Raw genomic sequence first — 23420 nt, forward strand, 5'->3', positions numbered from 1 at the left:
GTTACTGCTAGAAATTAAGAGGAATGGATGTGCTAGTATCAGACTTAACATAAAGGCAAGTTAAAAGTCCTAATGCTCTCTGCTACTGAATAAACATGAAAGATACTTTTTCCCAGTCAATAAACTATGGCACTGTCAGAACTTTATTCATATGAAATTCATTACAAAGTCTGAAGGCTCTACCTATATAAAATTTTATTATTTTCCCCAATCAATAAAAGCCTATCATCCCTTAGTTCTGTTTTTAACAGGTCTTTTAATCTGATCAGTCTGAAAGCACTTAAAAGGCTTGGAGGCCAGTAAAACCAAATCCATTTGACAATGCCATAGGCAGGAACACATCCAGGCAGCAGATGGGCACTGGCTGGGCTGGAGAAGACTCAATCCTGGATGTACCGCTATGTACCAGCACAACCACAACCTTGAGTTCTTCAAAAACATCGTTTTTTCCATGATTCCTGTTGCAGGTCTCTATAGTACACATTTATATGGAACCATGATGAAATACACACAGGAATGACTTATTTCATAGGGTGGAGGAAAAAATGATATATATCAATATCATTGCAGTTTTCCCAGCTGTGCGGCTCCCACCTGAGCCCTACAACCCCCACCATATTTCATGCATGTTAATATGGGCATCACAAGAAGCCTGACAAACAAATATGTTGTATCAAGGTCTAACTGGAGGCATTTTAATCTCGTATTATGGCCTTCTTAAGCCCTGTACTTTATTGTTTATTTCCTAATGAGATATGGACAGCTATTACTTTGTTTCAAAAGAGAAATCTACAGGGAGACAATGTAAAGCAATTCCATAGATTCCTGTTCTTGGACATAGAGTACAATAAACCACAGTGAATTTATATCCCATATCTTCTCTCATAGGAAAAGAGATGATTCTGGAATCTAATTGTGACTGCTTTACATGTCTTTTGAAACTGGTAGGTGCAGTGGACTGGAGGAGGTAGATGCTTGAGACGTTACCTAGCACTCTTGTCAGTGCCATTAAATGGAGCTTATAATGCTTAGCCAAACAGAAAAATTAGCATGGTTCTATCAAAGGCTAATTTTTGAAGCGGTTTAGGGTTTGTTTTAGGTTGTTTTTGAGTTTTGGTGTTTTTCTTTTTTTCTCCTTGTCTTTGAAGATGAGAGCAGAGAAAAAGCATGAATTTGGGGAAGCCCTTCCTCCCTTCCTCTGTCCCTCCCTCCTTCTCTCTTTTCCTTCTTTCCTTCTTTCCTTCCTTGCCTGCCTGTCTTCCTGCCTCCCTTCCTCGGAAGCTTAAAGAAATATTTTATTTTTAATGGAAATGCAAATTTCCGTTTTGAAAAGTACAATTAAAGGAAAGATTTATTTAGAACAGGTGGAAATTAAACATTGTGGCTCTTCACAATTTCCATTCATTATAGGTGTATTGCTAATTCTACTTCCTTAATTCAACTTAATTTTGTGAAACAGCTTATGTTATTTAAATGTATTCCTTATTGTCAAATTCTGCACAGCTTTACTATACAGCCACTTGTTTTTCCCACGCGTTGCTGTACACTGCACATTTTATATGCAATCACCGCAATCCAGTACAAGACATAAAAAATACTTTTAAATGGTCTGCTGATTTTTAAAACTGGTGTTGTTAATCTAATAAACAAGTAGTCCAAGACTTTCTACACAGACAGTGTTTTCTGTATGTTGCTGTTAAATGTAGCAAAGTATTTTAAGTATTAGTATTTCAGGTATAAGAACACATTTGAAAGAGAAATGCCATTGAGCTTCACTGCAAAATTACTTGAAAAGCACTATATAGACACCTTGAGGTACTGAAGATGACTGGTAAATAATCAGCCTTCCTTAATCAAAGTTGTTTCAAACTCTAAGGGATGACAGTGCAGAAGTGACACTGGAGCAGGTATTCAATGGCAAAGAAAATCATTAGGTAAACCCACAAAGTACTGCACTAAAACCTATGCATTATAGGGAACAGAAACTACTAACCCCAAAATAGACTACTGGAAGGACTATTACAGATCTGAGAACTTCTGCACATTTTGGGATTGTTGTTCCTTAAAACTTACATCAGCAGAGGAATAGCAAATGCATAGTGTCCATGCCAGGAAGACAAAATTCATGTCTACTCCCAAACATCAAATTCATTAATTTGTCACCCTTACACTGGAGAGATGAACAGCATCCAGACCTATGAAGAACTTATACTAATGACAAAAAAAAAACCACCAAAAAACAACAACAAAAACCAAACAAAAAAAACAAAACAAAACAAAACCAACAAAAAAAAACCAACCAAACAAAAAAAACCAAAAAACCAAAAACCAAAAGGAAGACAGAAAATTAAAAGAAAAGAAAAAAAGAAGTCAGGCTAATTTAAGAAAAGTTATTAGAAGGTTTTATAACAGCAGAGAAGATAAATCTTTTAACAATATTTCTATTTTATCTGAAAGGCAACAGAGATGACCCAAACTTAGAAATTTGCAAAAAGAACTGATATATATAAAAAAGGGCTATTTCACAGAAAATAAAGAGCTAAATTTAAAGAAAAATAGAACACTTCTGTATGTAGTCAGATTTCGTTGTGCTCAAAATGTTTGTGAGACACAGAAAGTGAAGTCAACTCAGCAGTTTTATCACTAAAAAAAAATTTAAATGTTTTTATTTAGAAGACAAAAAAAGGCAAACAGCTAAAGAATGTCTAAGATACTTTTAAGAAAAGATTATTTTGAGGGCTTAGACTATATCTCAGGTTGAATTCCTTTCATTTCCATTTTCTTCTCAACCTTGCTCTGATTCAAAGTTAATTATAGCTGCTCTAACCTTCCCACTAGTGAAGCCTTGCACATCTCCAGCCTGGCCCACCATGCTATCTCCTGTTTCTTTTCATGCCTCTCTTCATCCAGTTAATTTTACCATCGTGTTTTTTTGCAATGTTTTTTATGTCTCCAATGGCACTCCCAGTGCACTCGGTGAGCACTTGGTACACCTGCTTGATGTATCATTCAACTCCCTGATCACAATTACTGATTTCAGAAGAGCAAAATGCAAAAAGTAATAATCCTGATAAAAAACTGTCACAAATAAAATTTTGGAGTCAAAAGGACAAACCTAACTTTACTTCTTTTCAGATCCAGAGATGTTGTTTTAGCTACAACTCTTTATGTAAGGCACATAATTATCGCTTGGGACAGATCTAAGCAAATTATATCCAGTGTGAAGAGTCCTTAGACAGTCTAAAGCAAAATGAATTTTGACTTACTGGATGAACTTATCCATGGCAAGTAGGGTCATATCAGCAGACTACTAGGATCAGGGCTGCAGGTATTCCAGCTGCTTAAACTCCCTTTTGACCTTGAGGTGCAAGTCCTCAAAAGTTTAATTAATTAGCCATGTTTTGTTTGAGTTTTTCATTCAAATGAACTGAAAATCTGAAGGTAAATTCACCTCTAAGAATACTAGCAGGAAGGAAGGAGTTAAACTTGAAATCTATCCAAAGTTTATCAAATATTTGACCTATGCTAGTTTTAAACTTTTTAGCAAAACTGGAATTCAGCTCTGTACAGTAACCACAGCTTGTCCAGACAGCCTTTCACTATGCCTATTTAATAGCAGAATGGCTGTGAACTTACGGAAGACAATTAGCACCTCCTAGCACTGGATGCAAGTTATCTTTTTCTATCATTAAGTGTTCTTAAAAGAAATAAAAATCAAGAAAAGGTTTTTAGGGCCAAAGTTAACTTGGGTTGCAAAGCGGCTGGGCTTCCTCATATCACATATCTTCTTGGCACCCCATTGCCTTCCATCTGCAAATGGCACATTTCACAATCAGCTATTTTGTGAGCGCTGCTTAAAAACACACAGTTGCCAGCATGGACTAAAAATGCAACTGTAAGCAAGGCTTAGATAGGCCAGAGCTGTCACATATTTCCAGAAACAGGCAGCCACAGCAATGGCCATCAGAGTCTCAGATCATTAAGCAATATCTCAATGTGATGTCATGCACTGATGTACAGAGTTGTAATCCTTTCAAAACAGACGGATTTTCAGTGTGATAAAGTAGATACAAACATGCTACTGAACAGGGATGCCTAAAGCTTTGGGGGAAAAAAAAAGAAAAATTGGCCTGCAAAAGCATGGAGAATGGTCTTAATAACGTCACCAGGCGGTTGCAACATGACTAGAATAACCAAAAGGTTAGTAAACAAACAATGTTCTTTACACCTTCAAATCTTTTAACACAGATTTGAGCTTCCAGGGACTTGCTGGCCTTACTGGCTGCTTAGATCTCTGGACAGCAGTTATAAAACACAGATGGGCTCTTATTTACTTCATGCTGGCAAATAACTATCACCTGTTTGTACCAAATAAATTCCTTTCTGTTTAGAGAGATTACTCACTTCATATTAAAAATCAAGAGCTGAATTTGAGTCTACTTTTGCCTACAGGTACAAAAGAGCAGAAAAAGAGTTTATTTCTATCCCTCTGAGAATTATATCCCTTGGTGGCTGTGCCGTAGTTGGCAGCATGCATCTATGCCAAAGTTCAGGACTACCTGAGTGTCTACAAAATGGACCCCTTCCTTCTTAGCTTGAGCAGGATGAAAACAGCCAAACAGAAAGGAGAGTGATGATAATCGAATATAAAAGTTTCTGCTACATTTACTGAAACTCGAGCACCCTCTTGCCACGGTGCTTAACTCCAAGCAGATGGATTTGTCTGTTTCAGATGGCCCTTGAGGGTGGATAAGCAAAAACTGTCAAGTTGCTACAAAAAAGTCATGGACACAAAATGAAATGAAAGCATGCCCTTTACCAGGTTTAAAGTTAGCACCATATTCCAATGCATGGGTTTCTGGTCTGTTCACTTTAAACAGATTTGTTAATTGTCAGTGACACAGGTAACTGTGCCCACACACCGTGGGGCTGATGGGGGCTGAGCAGGGACAGAGTCTGCACCATCTGTTACCTGCAACAGAGCAGGTTCGTCTTTTCCTGTTACTTTGTTCTGTGGTTTATTTTTTGATACCTAAATATACGTCCTGAAGCTTAAATTAGTGTAACTGATTTGGCTGGTCCTCTCCTCCCGGTGTGCCCTACCTACGGTCCTTCTCTGAGACATCAGGGAATACAATTGTCACAAACACAGGGATAGTAACACATATAGGTATGGTACACAAAGAACAGCAACCACATAGGACATCATATAAAAGAGCTGTTATGCAATTACAGTCAGTCTGAGAAAAGAATCGGCAGAGGAAGAGATCAAATTAGTTAGACTACGAATGTAGCACAGTGCAGTTCTAACCTGGAAGAAGGCATAGAAAAGTTTATCCAACACTAGTTTCATTTTTCTTAAGCGTCAAAGAATTTATTGTGAATAAGGCATTGAAAGGTGGGGAAAAGGTATAAAAAAACCCCAAAAAGTATCAATTACAAAACTGCAAATAAAAATAGCTTCTCTGCACAAGCTTCATTAAGTTTTATCAGCTAGTATCTTGGGGTTTTACAATCAAACCACAGGTCATAAATTCACAGTAAATCCCCCATATGTTCACCAAACACCTGAATTCAATTTCTCTTCTAGTTGTAAGAAATGGAATGTGCTGCTCAAATTAATTATGCATGCAAAGTAAGTTTCTAACAAGGGCAGCTTCTTGCATGCTGAAGGGTATAGAGCCTATCTGAAATTTCGCCCCCCAGATCTCTTTCAATCTTGGCTCATTTCTACTGCTCACAGGGTTATAAAAATCCTTCCTCTTGCCATTTCATATTTGCTGAATGAACACAGAGCATTATATATCCTTTAAAGTCTGCAGGTTTTAAAGGCAGCTCAATTCAGGGATTGGCTTAATGTGACAGGCAAGATGTAACAGGTTACCTGTACACATACCTACACACTTCAGCATATTAAATCCATCAAAACAAGGATTTAAACCCTAGGATTTATGTCAATATGTATGCATGTGAAATCAGCTCATCAGGAAGTTTCATGTCATTCCCAGTTTACCTTCACAGGGATAATCACCAACCCCAATACACAAAGAAGTCCTGCAAGTCCACCAATTAATTTCCAAATTTTGACATTGTGATTTGTTGATCATTTCACACTGATTTCAAAAGAGTAATCATTAAGAATCAAAACCATCTCTATTCTCTGGGTTAAATAGGTAATCTCAAATGCTCTTAATTCTGCACTTGCTTCTGATGCAATGGCCATAAACAATGCGGAGAGCTGGAGCTGATAGGGAGGTCACTTAACCGCAACAGTCTCTTTAAACTCTCCAGACTAGATTTCACTTCAAGTCCCTCTGTGACCATTCTGTAGTAGGGCCATCATTTTACAACCAGTGAAATCTGAAGAATGTACCCAAGACCCTTTTTATTGCCACCATCACTCTTCCTTATTAGCCTGTCAGAGCCTACACACCGGAGACAGAAATCCAGTCTTACTTTTCAGGAGAATTCTCCTACTAAAAAGAAAAGCAGAGATTTTAGGAGCTTGCTATAAACATCTGAAAACAGATACTCAGCTACTGGGTTATCACACAGTCTAAGCCTTACTTTGGAGCTGTTAGATTTTGCAGATATAAGCCAAGCCAATTTTCAGCCACACTCAACTTGTTACAGCCATCGTAAAGAATAAAAGAAATTAAAAAGAGACCACCACATGTAACCTGAAAGAAAACACATGACACCTCACTGTGAATTTCTTGTGAAGGTGTATGGAAATGGCAGAAATGCAAATACAAAGATTTAATAAATCATGGGAAAAGAAAATAAACCAAAAATATTGGTGATCAAGCAAAGGAGAAATTTGCATTTTTTTATGGTAAATGAAATACAAAATTACTTTAAAGGCAGGCAGGGAGAAGCTGGCTCTGACCTTCTAAGTATCTTCCTATCCTAACTGGAACAGACAGACAATGATGACTCCAGTGCTGTTAGGTCTGATGAACATCCACAATTAGGCACCATGGGTTATTTTGTGTCAACATGAGGATTGCCTGGCACAGTAATACAAAGGCATTTAACAAAAACCACAGGGAAGCAATCCTCTCTTGGACCTAGCTGGTAATTCTGTGCCAGCAGAAGGGATCATCGGAGAGATCCCAAGTGGGCTTCAGGCCACGTCAGCCTTTGTTTCTGTTTAAGCTAATCCAGCTGCTTTGCTGGAAGCTATTGAGGGAAAGCTCCCTCTGATCTCGTCTCTGGATGAGAAGTGGGGGCAGAAATCTTCAGCAGAGGGGCTGCAACAAGCACCTAGGGAACAATCACTTCTTAAAGCACGGTGGCTATTTGCAAAAAGGAACATCTGTCCATAGCTAACACCACCTGTGTAGTGTGAATGTTGTTACGTATGTATAACCCAGCTCGCTCCAGCTCACCTTATACGACTCAGCTACGGCTGTGTGGTGACACTGTATTTTATAGTATAGAACCTCCTTCAGAGCCAAACTCTAGACAGCACTAGGGTGGAGAAAAAGACCGCCTCTTTTAATGGAAGGGGTTGAAAGACATAAAAAAAATGAGGGCAAAAAAAAACCCAACCCTGATTGTACCATTTGATTTGAAGGACTCATCAAAACTGAGTCATATTTTATTCAAATAATGCACCATTACACTGTGTAAATGGCAAAATTTATCTGTTTCAATGCAAAACTGCTCATCTTCTTTAAAAAGCATTTAGATCTTGCTTAATGCCGTGACATAACTTATATTGGAAACCCCCAAAATATTTTATGTTGCTTTGTTTCTCTTTAACCACAGAAAATGCTTAGGAAATAGGGAACAGGTAGCAGGGTGCTGCAACTAGCAAAACACAACAGAACTTTTTGACGCTTGTGAACACTTACCCTCTCTAGAAATGACATCTTATCTTAAAGTATAAATAAAACTACAGTGTTGAGCAGTACAAGGCTAGACAAACAGTGACGTATAGACAAAGTTGTCTCTTTAAAATGCCTGAACATTTAAAAAGATAATACATTAAGCAAAGTTCACATGGCTCCCACAGTCCTTACCAGCTGCTAATATAATTATAGTATAATTATTTCTGTCCTTTGGCAGTGGGGCTATTGCATTATAAATCTCTAAATAATATTTTGATTGATTTTGCATTTCATCTTATTCGACCTATAGGCTAATTTCCAACTGTAAAGTGACAAGTTGTCCATTAAAAACAAACAAAAATGTCTGGCCTAAGGAAAGCAAGGCTAGGTCAAAATCTCACGTTTTCTGAAGTCTGAAAATTAGGGAGACTCCCTCTGCTAGGAACATCAGTAGTAGATCAGAAATTCTATATAAAACACAGAGAGATGTGGAATCATTGTTCTATTTTTGGCAGTAAATAATCTGCAACCTCTAATAAAACTTTAAATCTGAGTTTACTGTTAAGTATTTCATCATTTAGTGCCTGTGCACACAGTTTCCTGTATGACTAAACCAAGAAAAAATGAAAACCAAAACTAAGACTGATTACTTGAATTGGTGCCTAAGTTCACATGGCTGTTGCCGCCTTATGAAGTTGGTCACTAAGATTTATACCGATTAGCACAAAATCAAATTAGGGTTTTTAATTATTTCCACGTGAAGCTTAAGAAAATTGTGATATGATATTTTGCAAGCCAACTGATGTATGGATAAATCCTTTCAGCATTTTATTGTTAAGATTAAGATTTGAATAAATAGATGTTTTAATCATGCTTTACCATGCTTTAAAACTAAAAATATCCATAAAATCACACTTATATAAAAAAACCAAAACAAACAAAAAACCAAACCAAACCAAAGCAAAAAAAAACCCAAAACCAATTCCAGGCACGGACAGACAAGGACAGCACTTACCTTTTATCCAGAAATTCAGTTTGTTATTTAGTGGGTCAGCTGGAACTCAACTTTTACTACTTAAGTAACTACTTAGTTATTTCACTTGATTTTCCTCTTGAAAACATTGAAAATGTCTTTCCTCAGGAATTGTTTTTCAGATGCACTGTGCATGATGCTCAGTAATTGCTGAGGGTCTCACTATGTTTTGAAAAACTGGATTAGAAATCCTGAATTCTAATATTTACTGTTGTTGGGCTGCTTAGCCTCAACCCAAGTGCAGATTTCACGTGCGTAAAAAAGTGCACTTCTCTTGCTGCAGAAGAAACACAATTTACTTGTAACACCACTTCAGTGGTTTACCAAGACAATTAGCCTGATAAAGGCAACAGACAAGCAAATTTATTTACCAGAAGAAGGTAAGGTGGGATTTTTCTCAACCAATTTTAATAATCTAAAAGCTAGGTATGTAGTTAAAACTACCCATCTAGACTCTTTCTAAGGGAAATACAGAGAAATAAGTTACTCTAGTGGAAAATTCATAGAACATCACTTAGGATGCAATTACCCTTGAGAGCTTATTACTTTTCTTCATTGACAAAGAAGACTAAAGGGACAAGCTCAGGCTTAGATGGGTAGCTTTAGAGATCTATATTAGGGTAGATGAATCTTACTTTATATGGGGAACTTGGACTCCAGGAACGAATCACAGAATCATTCAAAGAAAATGTAGTACTAGGAATGCCTGGTAGAAAGTGATGGTCAACTGGCATGGCAGTATAATGCAACAGTTTAATCCTGAGGCAGAAAAAAATTATTAAAATAAAATTGGCAAAGTCACTCAGCCTCTCTGTGTTTGCATTCATATATCCACCAGTCAACAACAGCCTTCTTTAAGAAGTGCTTTTTGGGACCCTGTATAAAGGCAATACAACAACCAGTTCCCATTTACTTTAGAATAATTTTAATGGCTCTTTACAGACTACACTTTGCCACTGATTGTAGTTCTCCTTTACAGAGAAAAAAAAACCCAAACCTATGTTTTTTAGCTTCGGAAACATATAGCTCGTATAGGCCTATATAGCCATGCCTGACATAAGCCAAGGGTTGCAAAATAACAATCTTCTGTGGTTAAGATTTCCTCTGTATGGCTAATTTGTATCTCAACTTTCACATTACTTTAGCAAATGCTATGCAAATGTAAGGTTTTTCTTGAGTAATGTAATTGCCATATGTGTTTTAGTAAACAGAAAGAAATGAAATATGTATAATAAGTAATTCCACTTAGCATGTCAATTTTATTTTTCATGATATTGGCATTACATTACAAAGTTACTATAGTAGTATTTCATGTTGTTGTTCTGATAGTCGTAGGTTGATAATGTTTCATTTTGACACTGTAATGGTGTCTCTGGGGATTTTGATGAGAATGTGTTTTGACATCATGTTAAAATATATCCAAACTGATACCACTTTATTTTGTCATCATTACCTACTTTCATCTGGATGTGTAAGATACTGCTTTATTCTGACATCTTTAATTAGAAAGATCTCAGTCCAAGTGGCACGTGCTAAAAAAAAGTTTTGAAGATGTTAAGTGTGGTTATGTAGCAGGCGTTACTGCCGTTCAAACTTGTACTGGCCAGATATCACAAAATATAACAGACTAGTCACATGGTACAGATCCTCCGTCAGATCATGAAACCATGAAAATGCTTTTTCTTCTACAGCATGATAATAAATTTAATAAATTGCTCTGTAATTCTATTTCAGACACTTCAGGCAGGAGGCCCAGCAGTGAAAATGCTGTCGCAAACCAGAACCGTCTGCTGCCTTTGGAGCATCTGACGTGCACTCGCTTCATGAGTCCCTGTATAGAAACCAGAAATTATTTCCTTAACGCTATTAAAAAAGTGAGATTTCTAATTCATAGGGCTTCACTGAAATGGAAATTGCTACATATGTGATTCTAACTAAGGAACAGCAATACCAATTCCTGTACAGATCTCTAAAGTGCAATGCTGTGCTTGAGGTTTAACTAGTGCAAACCTGCCTAGATCCACTGAATCCAAATGAGCTTTGAGAGTTTATGGGCATCTGAAGATCTGATCAAGAGTTTTGAAAAGGTTTTAGGGGAAGAAATAATGAATAATTTTGAGCTCTAAGTTTCTTGTTACTGGTATGAAATTCAGGGATTGATTCCGAAGCAATTTGCTACAGAAATGATCTGGTAAGTTATCCCTGGGCTATGATGCATGTCATGCCAATTTGAACATGTCTGCTTACAGCAATATCACTCAGTTTCTTCTTTTTGTTATATACTAGTTCTTCATTCTTTCTCTATAATGAATTAAAAAGAAGCTCTAGGGAAATCAACATATTACATGTACTAAGAAGTATATTTATTCAGCACAGCAGCCCAAGTTCTACTTACTAAAATGATTGCTGATAAAATCTCTAATTTTAAACATTAATGCGTAAGACTTCTTTGCCATTCAAATCTGATCAAAGAGATTAAAGAATATCTTCTTTTTGTCCCACTGTCCTAAAATATGATACTTAATAGAAATTGTTTGTATTATTTCAGAGAGCAGGCTAGAACTGAGACAATCCCTTGATCCCAGTTCATGAATAAAGCATTTAATGGACTGCACTTGTCAAAGGACACACTAAGCATTTGATCTATACAGTAAACAAATGTCTATGAAAAACAACCCCCCAAAACAAAAAAATGCCATTTTTACTCATTATTTAATATATTTTATCTTCCTTTCTCTTTTATTTCAGGATTAAGACACTGAAGGCATTGCTGGGATGACAGAGTCACACTGAGATGAAAATGAAATATCTGAGACAAGTGATGGCAGCAATTTATATTCTGGGGAAATGCTAGTAAGTCCATCTAAAGTTCATACATAACTATTCTCCAGTAAAAATAATTAATTGTTACAACACAGAAAAATAGATTCTTAAACAAATGACAGAAGGCTAAGTTGTATCCTGACATTCTAATGCTCTCCACATCTTCTTTAAGATATTAGTTTATTTTGGGTATGTCCAGCAAAGAGGAACTCCTGTCAGCAGAGGTGTGAATGAAACTATAGAACTGTGAGCCTGCATAACTATGAACACAGCTGACCCAAAGAATTTGATACCTACAAAATGCTCTTTCATGCTCCCAAAAGACGAGATGAAATATTACAAGCTAGTAACTGCAGCTCTTAACATAAGCACGCTGCAAAGCCAGTTCCATTTAATGAAAATTATAGACTTGTTTCTACTGGCATTAGCTATTCTTTACTAGCAAAAAAAATTAAAGTAGGCTGAACTGACAGGCCTACAGAGAAGACTATGTTATTTTTAACAAATGTACTTACTAAAAAAGTATTTTTTTAATGTCTTGAGGTTAAAAGCTCAGTGTATCTCCTTCAATTACCTTAAAAAAAAAAGAATTGAAATTAATTTTATTATCTTTTTCAATACAATGATCCTTATTAACGCTGTTATATTAGTGACAAACTAATATAACGCTGTTATATTGACAAACTAATGAAACATCAGCACAAAACTGCCCTAGTATTTACGATTCATCTCTGGAATAATCTAATAGTGTATTATTGTCTCTAATTCAAAGGTTATGTTGTAACAGGTCACATTTCACTTTCTGTCATGTGTGACTGCCATGATCCTGTAAAGAGGGCAGCAGAGAAGATGTTGCACATGACTTGGGTAAGCACTAGCCTTCTCTGAAAATGACAACTTCCCTACAAAAGGTAACAGAAACTCCATGAGTCTCTGTGGGAATTTTCAAAATTAACTAAGGCAAGACATGGCTTCCAGGAAGCAGTTTATATTGCTATGCTGCTAACTGAGATAAAGTTCAATTCCTGTGAATTTTCCCATTTGAGCTGCACAGTAATTTGCTTTTCATGGAAACCAAACCCAGAAATTAGAGGCTATGTAAGAAAAGAATGATAAATATCCCTAGAAAGCAGGATCCACAAAGATCTGATTTTGCTGCCCTTTTGCTATTTACTTTTTATTATTTTTGCCAAATTTCTGCATCGTTAAGCACTAAACAAATAGCAGGAACCTATCTGCAGCAGGCACTGCATAGACTGCCTTACAAGTAACCCTTAAACTAAGATTTTAGTTAAAGAACAGATTGGCTTTTGCACAATGGAGTACACGCACATTTGTCAAATGTTCTTTTTCCTCACAACAAATGGATGCAGTAGGTGATCAGCTCAGTGCCTGCACCTCTATGAATTGCAAAAGAAGCTGAGATATACTGGAATACACTGGAGGCACAGAAAACCAGATTAATTAGGTAACAGAGCAGAATTCTAAAGTCTGAACATCTGAGTGACAGCAATCACCTTACAAATGATACTTGGGAAAATTCTGACAGATCTATGTATCATCCAAACTTATGGAGAGGGCCATGTTGAAGATGCTCACTAGGAGAGGAGCTGACTAGCCCACATGGTATTTACCATGACTATAAAAAGAGACGAAAAAATCCCCAAAAGACAAAAATTGTGATTGAAATAACTACAAACTCATTTTCCTATGTTGAGGTCAAGTAGACATTAAATATCCGTCAGGACTGTAAAAAGGAGAAAACTGCAAGAGCCACTTCAGCCCCTCCCTGCCTTTGCAGGAGGCAATACTGACTCCAGCCATCCCTACATGGAATAGAAAGGGGAGTCAAGGAATTCAGAGGAGGCAATAGCCTTCATTTGCATTATTTTTACTTCCACTTTGAGTAAGAGGCAATGCAGAAGCATGAGCAGCTCCCCAAATCCATTTTGGGGATTTGTTTTTTTTTTTTTATTTCACAAAATAGAATGATTTTAAGTCATTAGCACAAATAAATAATAATAGTCTCACGACTCACATAAGGCCTCCTCCTTTCATTCTCCTGTTGACTGAACCCAAGTCTACCAAAGACAGACATAAGTCTGGTCATCTGATTACATTTAAGCAACTATTCTTCCTCTTGCTGTGTACAGGTAATTGCTTCTTTGCAAGGGCTGTAAAAGCCTACATTGAGAGAACAATGCAAGTCATTAGCTCATGGTACTTATTTAAAGTAAACCAAATGTCATTTCTTCTTATATTACAGCTACGGCTCTATTACTAGTGCCCAATTCAGGTCTCATTTTTCCCAGCTCTATTACTGCTAATAAATTGATGTAGAGCAGGCATAAAATGAGCAGAAACCAAAACTTTGGCTATTTTAATTTAAATTTTCATAATGGCAGGTCAAATTTATGTAAACTCTTTGGTGAATTGGTTCCTTTACTAATACCCAGTTTAATTCAAATCAGAGTTTTCTACAGAAGATTAATTAAATATTAATCAAAAGTCCAGGGCAGTCTAAGCTTCTGTTCCATTAACCTAATTGTGACTCCATACAGAACCACAATGCCTTTCCTACCAGCCCCCCTCACCCTATCTTAAAGAAGGCTTTTAGTTTTTTTCCCGTTATGGTGCAACTCCTTGTAAATGCAGACATGCCATTTGCAGTGTATGTTTAAAGGTCATGATTTTTTTTCCTTTTCCAATTAAAGCTGCTCTTAATCACAATTAAGCTTTCAAGAAACAATTATCAGAAGTCAAAACTTTTCTCCATCAATATGTTTAAGAGACATACGGTGTGTACCCTCTATTACCACTGGTGTCACTGAACTAATTATGTGATGTTAAGGTTCACCTTCTTGGGTGTAAATTCTGGTTTGAGTTGACACTAAAAAGAAACATCAATTTATTAGGAGATAAAACTTGTTCCACAGTAATGGAACAGCTGTGTATATAAATTTATTGAAGCTTAATGTTCTCACACATAAAGCAATTAGAGCTTTCTGACAGACAGACTTGCTAAGTATAGTGTGGAGCATATAGTAATATGTAGTTACAGGCACAACATATTTAAGAGTGATCATATATATTCTGTACAGTAATATCAATTTCTCAAGACTCTCCAACCCTAGATGTGTTCTTAATTAACATAAATGTATACTTAAAGTAATGTGAATTTTTCCTCCTCTGTGGAGGAACCTTTTCATGACACATCATTTTACTCATAGACACCCCATGTGCTAAATTGGGCTTCTCCTTCTGCAGCAATAGATACAGCCTAGTTCCTTTAGGTGGGCTTATTTTATGCTTCTAGAAATAAAGGTGCTTATCCCAAACTCATGAAATAAACTACATTCATCTAGCATCACTTCCTCTCATCACTTGCTCTAGGCTAACTTCAGTTGCATTCAAATAGCTTCCAAATATTTTTCCTTCCTTTCTATTTTTCCTACAGGACAATTATATTTAACTTAAGTGAAGCTCTGTGGTTTAGAGGATATTGATTAGCAAGACTAGCAATGGAAACCGAGCATTATGGAGCAATGGTGTTCCAGACTAATGGTATATGATACCTCTCCTAATATTGGAAGCTTGGGAAATATTACATCTTGAAACAAGGATACATGGGTAATTGAGATGATAATTTTCCAGTTGATGGACTAAACAGATAAAACGGAGTTTTCCAAAAGACAGTTCCAAAAAAAATCATAATTTCATATGTGGTGGTACAAACATGTTATTTGCTTTTACTCTAGGAACTCCTAGGGGACTTCCTTTTTGTTGAATAGCGCAAAGCTGTTGTTCAATTTTGTCACTTTTACACAAACACTTATACATTACACAATATCTGAAAGTCTTCCTGCATTTTAATACATTTGTACTATGTTTGCCTTTACGTATACACCTACCAGCTAATTGACATGATGCTCACATCAGTTAACTTGAATATCACTATTGATAACACCTGGAAAGAGTAATTTCTTAACTCTTTAGTTAGAGGATTAAATTAAATTACTATGGTATTGTTGTAAAATAACTTCATGACATTCCTAGGCTATCATTCTCAAAAGAGTCTAAAACAACTGCAGTGCATTTCACACTTGGTTTGAACTGATGCAAGTGCTTGCTGCTGTGGAAAAGTTCTGCCCCCCACAACTGAACGTTCCTGTCCCTACCTTTGAGCCACAAAACACTCATGAAGTCACACAGCTTTCCAAATCAAGGACCTGAATGAAAAACTTTGTTTTTTCTTCTTTCTTTTCTATTCTCTTCTGCTGAATTTTCTTTCAGGAAGATCAGATCCTTGATCTCTCTATAAGCACTAGCACTGACAGGGACATGTGATGTGGGACAGGGGAAAAGGTAGGAGTCTGGCTTTTTCTATGTGATCTGGTACCTATGGTGTCATGTGCCCACTGTACATCAATGGAAGGTGGTTACTTAAATCCTCTGGCAACCTTAGGGAAGCTAGGGTTAAGGTAGAAGAGGAACTTAAGTAAGTAACTCTGCAATGAAACTCTGGAAGCCTACTTGGTCATACGAGAAAGACAAACCAGTGGTGAGATACTCAAGAGTTCATCTCAAATTGAAAATTTAACCACAATTAAAACAGAAAGTTATGACTAAGGAAGATAGACAGGCGTGTCCTTTTTACACACATTTTATACAGTGATGTGGTTATTCTTTGTCAAAACAGCAGCATAAAAGCCCTTCTACAAAGAGGGAAACTGCATAGCAGCACAGGTAATAACTGAAGCTTCGATCGTGCCTTTATCAATAGGTCATCAGAAATGCATGATAACTGGTGCCAAAGCAAAGATTTTTCATATCTTTTCTGCTTTTGTCTTTGGGATGTGACACAGGTCAGTAAATCTGAGCACAGACCAGAAGCCATGAATTGTTAATTCTACAACTTTGGAAAAGCCATTCTTAACCTTTATTTGCTGCAGTTTTAGGAACCACTGTCTGAAAAATCCAACAATATTTAACTTCATTAAAGGGATGATCTAAAAACTAATGCTTCTGTAAGAATCCTGAAGATAAAAACTGTCAACAGCTTAACTAATCTCTGTTATGGCATACTTGCAGCATACAAATTGAAAATAACTAGCAAAAATTATACTATTTTCAGTGTTGTTTTAAACAAATTTTGAGCTACTACTGAGATTTAATTCCCTTATTAAAAGACCATTCCTATAAATTGAACCACTTCTGCAGTTCCAGACTATGTAGTTTGGGGAATAATTTACTCTTGTCAAAAATCTTTAAAAGTACACCCTATCTCCTGTTTCTTTCAGGATACACATCAAAAGCTAACTTATGGAGCAGTGATGGGTTTTTTTGTTATTTCTCTTTTTAAAAAAAATCCCATCACCTATCCACCACACTAAATAGATTCCTTTCCACTGTGCTGACAGCTGTTTCCCAGGTAACCAACCAAGCTAGAAGTTGACTTCAAGCAGTGTACAGGAACCAGCACTCACATGCCTGCATTTACATGTTTTGAGGAGTGCATTTTAACTGCTGTGGCGTCCCCAGTGCCCCCAGCAACCAAGAGGAGGTGGGAGTATCAGCAATAACGGAATAAAGCTCATTAGCAGTCAAAAAATACCACCTAAGGGTAATTTTATATAGTAAATGCCACTGGCAGTTGGAAATTAAAATAATCCTCAGTGGTAAACCAGCAGGATCAGACTTCACATGAGCTGTCACCTTTTATGGGTTCTGCCTGCTTCTTCCCTTTTCCATAAGGGAACTGGGAGAAAAGCAGCAGGTATTTTGCTGCTTCTTTCCATAAACAGGAAACACAGTTTCTGAAAAGCATCTGTTTAAAACATCTTACTAGATAAATCAAAGCTTCCCTGCTGTTAGCATTCCTCTGGATATCATGGTCACTGCAGTACGTAGAATTCTAGTGATTTTTTTGTCCATCCGGGTTTTGCTGTTATGCATTAATTTGAAACTGAATTATTCTACAAGGCACTGGCTACACTTGAAGGTATCATCTCTTATGGCTCTCTCTTGTTCTGGGTTTGGGCACTTACTTTTTAGATCCATGCCATCTGATGCTGCAATGTAAGGAGCTGATAGAGAAGATTATATATTGAATAGAGCACCAGAGGAGTATGATTTACCCTATGAACTTTTTTTTTTTTCATGATAATGAAAAAGCTCTGTCTTGGGGAAATTAAATGCCAGATGTCAGTGGGTAGTATTGGTGATCAGTCAGTTCCTAATAATTCCTATTATGGAAAAACTATTGAGCTTAGGTCGATTTATTTTTATGAGCAGATGAATAAACTTCTTTTGATTCCCCCACCACCCTAGAGACTCAAGCATTGCTACTCCCCTTTTAATATGTTGGAGTGTGGGGTTACAGATCAAACAAATGGGATGATCTCAACAATAACAGGAAATGCACAGTGCCATACAGGTGTGAGCTTATGCACACCCACTCTGTGACATGGGAAGAGAACTGAGAGTCTCAGATAAACATTGCATTTTGTTTAAAAAAATAGATCAGGCTTTGGTGTGTAGAACACCAAGCTGTTTGCTCCCGTTGTACTTGACTGTTAAGATATTCAGCCATCCTAGAATTTCCTATTTCTAAATTAATTTCAGACACTGCTTTTTTTCCAGTGTTAACACAGTGGTCCTTTAGATTCAGCTGCTATTTAATTTTCTTGTTCTCCAGGTATTTTGGATCTGACTGTGCTCTGTCTTTTCACTGTTAAAATATACCTATTCTTGAAATTGACTGATTGTCTTTCCCTTTTAATATTCCATGAATGGCAGACAGACCCCTTTCCATTGTAAAAACAATGTCATCATAACTGTTCTAGTTTTATCCAGAAAGATTCAATGGTGCCTCTTATCTAAACGAGCATAGCTAGCAAATAATATACCGCACTCTCAGACTCCTGTTTTGCCACAAGCCCTGAGGTCAGACCGCCTCAGATGTAGTCGAAGAAGAAAACAGTGATGAATGCAATTAGCCTGCCTTGCAGTTTCTTAGTGTGTGCGGCTGAACATACCCCACAACATCCCAAGTCTGACGTATTTCCCTGTGGAACACAGATTCTGTGAGAGCCAGTCACAGCAGTACAAATAGGAGCAGCATGTGGTAGACAGTAAGGGAAACTCCTTCTTTACATCCTCATGTTAGTGTGCAAGAGGGCAGAATACTATATATTTCAATAGAGTATTACAAACACTTCAATCTCAATTATGTTGGTAGTAATAATTTAAGGGACTTTTTTTGCATAATCTAATCAAGTTTCTTAAAATTACATTGTATTAATAATGCATGATATGGAGGCTTACATGGACAGATGTATGCACCATTTTCCTCAAGATAGTGCTTCCAATATAACTCCTGCCTCTAAAATATTCACAGGAGGTTACTGAATTATATATCAAGTTAAAACCTGGAATTTCTATGGGGTACAAAATTCAGATTGTGCAGAAAAGTCAAAATATTTAATTGTTCCATAAAAGAAGCAGCCATGGAAAAAAAAAAAAAAAGTGATACAGAAATGCTGAAAAATATTGTTCTAAAATTATCTACCAAAATTAAATACTTCACTGTTCCTTAAATCAAAGCATTAATTTCAGTTCACCTGAACTCTACATGTTACAGTTGGGGGTCACTTCAACGAACACCTGTGCTCTCCCAAATTGCTACAGGCTCTCAACTGCAGCTGAAGTTCTTTATGCAGCTATTCTACAATACAGCTTGGATTTTTTTTTCACTGGAAGGACGTATTTCATGATATACGCCACAAAAACGTAACTAGAAATAAGAATATACTGCCACATGAGAGACAATGTCTAGTAATGAGTGGCCAAAGAAGATCATATAAATGCTATTTGGTGATATTGGCATGGAGAAAAAAAAACTCAACAAATTAATATATTTTATTGAATTGCCTGACCTATGGTAATATGTTGTTTCACATTTTCATAGTGAAGTATTTTTAATATGGAAAAATGAAAACTTATATTTTTGCCAGTTACAATGGTTTAGTAGACTTTGATCAATTAATTTTACCATAAAATAATTAAATTTTCAATTCTAAAGAAGAATGTGAGAAACGGAAACAAGGTATTTCATTTCTGATTTGTACTACTGTGTTGAGGCCATATGAAAATCTGTTGGAAAAGCATCCACTTTCAGTACTGCTGGTCAAAAAAAAAAGAAACCCTCTTCAGAAATAAAGGGCAACTTATGCTTTCTGAAATTAGCTACAACAGAGTAATTGCTGGGCAAGGCATACAACGGTTTACAGGCTGTGTTCTTCCTCACAACGAGATGCTGAGGCTGCTTTAGAAGGTGTAATCTTCTGGTACTCAAAGCAATTACTTTTCAATGGGAAAAGCAAGTAGGACAACAACAGTATCCAAGAGCAGAGTTCACTAGTTTGTAAACCTTGGCCCTTCATATCATTCATTTATTGACCAAGTTGGTAAAAGCAGAGTGTTACGATTAAATTACTACAACCCTCAACTTCAGTGACATAGAGCACCACGAGGCCAGTGTCTGGTAACCAGAATTTAAAGAAGAAATTTGTTTAAGATCTGATCCCTTCACAATGACTTTTCACTCCTCCATTCCAACAAGGTGAGAGTTTGGTACAAGTAAAACCCATGTAAGGGAGGTGAGAAACAAAAAAAGAAATGTTATACCTTCCCCCTCATTTTCCAGCAGCAAGTTAAGGGCAGCTAAGATGAAAAAGGGTGAGGCAGAACCGATTAAGAGCGCTCATGGGAAGCCTAGGAGAGGCAGGTACTGCTGCTGCTGCTGCTACAATGACGTTTAAAGTCAGGAAAGGAAGCCGCTGAGTAAGAACATATAGCAATAGAGCAGATTTGCTGGATGGAATGCGTATTTTTTCCCTGCTTACTCCCTCTCAAACAAAGACTGTTTTTTTTGTGTCAGATATGTTAAACAATAATACACCACTGCAGGAGGAAAATGTTAATGACAGTAGTATGAAAGAGCTGTTTTGAGTAAAGGGAAAGGATTTCTAGGGGGTTTAGGCTATTTACTGCAGGCCAATACCCTCTTCATGGGTTAGATCCATGGTTTTGCCCTTCAGGGCACCCAACCACCTGCAGCAAGAAAGCCAATGGAGCTTGGTTGTAGGATGCTAGGGAGGGGGAATGGGGAGGAGGAGAGCCCAGCAGTGAAAACAGGCTAAACACTCCTTGATTGTATTTTAGCTGGCATAAAAGCAAGAAAGAAGACATTATCCAAGACACCTCTGCTTCTCAGCTGTCATTTTCATCTGCAGAGCAGCTAGGAAAGAAATGGAGTGTGGAGAACTCATGTGGGTGAAAGCAATTTTTGGAAGAGTACATTTAAAATAGAGGAGAGCTAAGGGAACTTGGAGGGGGAGGAATAAGAACAAACATATGTTTATGGAGATGTCAGGAGATTTAAAGTCTGATGAAGTACTTCTGCAAGAGTCTGAAGGGGAAATAGAGAATAGGATAATGCGACAGTATTACTAGAGAAAATACTGTGAAAAGATGGAAAGAAGAAAGGGGTTTAAAAAAATCTTGAGGAAACAAAAACATTCAAAGGGGCAGTGGAAACTAGGTAATAATGGTGAGGATCATATAACAAATTTTAGACAACTTCAGTTAAATGTCTAAGTGAAAGCTTGTCACTTTTTAATGTAGGTAATCAGTATACCAACACAATGACTGATAGCTGCAAAACTTACTTTAGACTCCTAAGGATCCAGAGGACATGACCCCTAGAGAGGCTTCTCTCTTTCTACTGGATATAAGAGGACTTTGGCAGAAGTCAAACTTGAACATGCCAAAATACAGGAAAGACTCCCACTCTATGAGAATGAGACTAAGAAGATGAAGACAAATATTTCAATTGAGGGAGCACCAGACTCAGGTAAGTGAAGGCAAAAGCAAAGAGGAGGCAAAACCACATGAGAAGAAAGCCTGGACAAATCACACAAGTGTGCAGAGAAGGAAAAGTCACAGGAGGAATGAAAAACTTGAGGAGTGGAGTGCTAATAGAAAGTTTGTTTCATTCAACTTTTGAGTACACTGTGAAATAACAAAATTTTGACCTCTGACGTCATAGGATTTATACTCAGAAACCTAATGTTCCTTTGTTTTTAGTCTGAAAATTTTTTTAGTAGGTGCACAAAGGTACTTTTGCCTTTTTGAGGAGGTGAACATCTCACTAACAGCACAGGACTGGAAGGTCAGCAAAGTCCACCCATCTCTGCTCCCTGTAGCCGCAGGCTTAACAAGACTGTACTTCAGAAGAGTGCTCCTCTCATCAGGAACACCTCAAAAGCTACAAATGCTCTAAGAAAAAAATCTAAATTCTTGGTATCAAAGGCAATGAAAGCATAGCAAACTGACTGCGTCATAAAAAGGGAGACTACAGGTATCACCAAGACTTAGGCTACATGAAATGTCTACATGGGTCCTAGATGGACTAGATTTCACATTATAAAGAAAACAAACCTTTCCCTTTCATATCACAGAATGCTGAGGCTAAAAGGTACCACTGGAGGTCATGTAGTCCAACCTCCCTGCTCAAGCAGGGTCACCTAGAGCACATTACTCAGGATTGTGTCCAGGTGGCTCCTGATTATCTCCAGGGAAGGAGACTCCTCAGACTCTCTGGGCAACCTCGGCAACCTATTCCAATGATCAGGCACCCTCACAGGTAAAGAAGTTCTTACTCATGTTCAGGTGGAACTTCTTGTGGTTTAGTTTATGCCCATTGCCTCCTGTCCTGTCATCTGGCACCACTGAGAAGAGTCTGCCCCCATCTTCTTGACACCCTCCCTTCAGATACTTACATACATTGATCAGATCCCCTTGAGCCTTCTCTTCCTGTGGCTGAACAGACCCGACCCCCTTAGCCTTTCCACATATATGAAATTCTCCAGACCCTTAATCATCCTAGCAGACCTTTGCTGGACCTGCTCCAGCAGCTCCATGTCTCTACCAGGAAGACCTTAGGAAAAAGTGTCCTGACTTCATAAGGCATGTCCAGCTTATCCTTGAATTTGACTGTGAAGTACCCAAAAAGTGTTTGTCAGGGCAATGAGGAGTGTCAGCATTTCACAAGATGTGACTAAGCTCTGAAACTTCACAGGAAGACCGGGTTCCCCAACCATCTGCCTTGCAAAGTCAAAATATTTCTGGCCCTTTCAGGTGACTAATGGATGACATGAAGCTGGGGATTAATTAAATACAATATAAATTCAGAACACCAAATACAATCAACAAACTGTGATCTTGTCTGCTTTCAACTTCCTCTTGGGGACATCGGTGAATCAAATACCCAAAGGTTAATATCACATACTTCATTTTCAAGACAACAGCATGGAAACTGGCAGCCACAGGAAAAGTAAACTAGATATGATTAAAGAAATGTTATGACCTTTGTAAGACTTTGAGGACTGCTGAGCAGCCTTCGAGCTAATGTGATAGAGGAGAGAGATTTGTATTTGTTTACAGCATGTCCAAAAGCAATAAAAGAAACTACAGAGGAAGAAAGTAACAAAGAACAATGCTGCCCAGCCGAGTGCTCCTTCCCTGAGTCTGCTTCCTTGTTTTCAAGAGAGAGGAAACACAGTACATCCATGCTCTAAGTCATGCATTTATAATTTATTAAGAGGTCAAAACTGACACTTGCTGGGTCCCAGTGTTCAAAACCCCTTGAATTACTCTAAGAGCTG

At 37.4% G+C, this 23420-nt stretch overlaps 1 protein-coding gene across 12 annotated transcripts in view; it reads right to left on the reverse strand.

Moving 5' to 3' along the window:
- The window catches only part of PARD3 (par-3 family cell polarity regulator), a 450998-nt gene that overhangs the window by 16769 nt on the left and 410809 nt on the right, over nucleotides 1-23420 (reverse strand). The window lies entirely within an intron of this gene.

This window comes from Pezoporus wallicus, unplaced genomic scaffold (genome assembly GCF_028554395.1).
Source record: "Pezoporus wallicus isolate ANWC-B61680 ecotype Strahan unplaced genomic scaffold, APGP_CSIRO_Pwel_v1 scaffold_2584, whole genome shotgun sequence".
NCBI classification, from domain to species: domain Eukaryota; kingdom Metazoa; phylum Chordata; class Aves; order Psittaciformes; family Psittacidae; genus Pezoporus; species Pezoporus wallicus.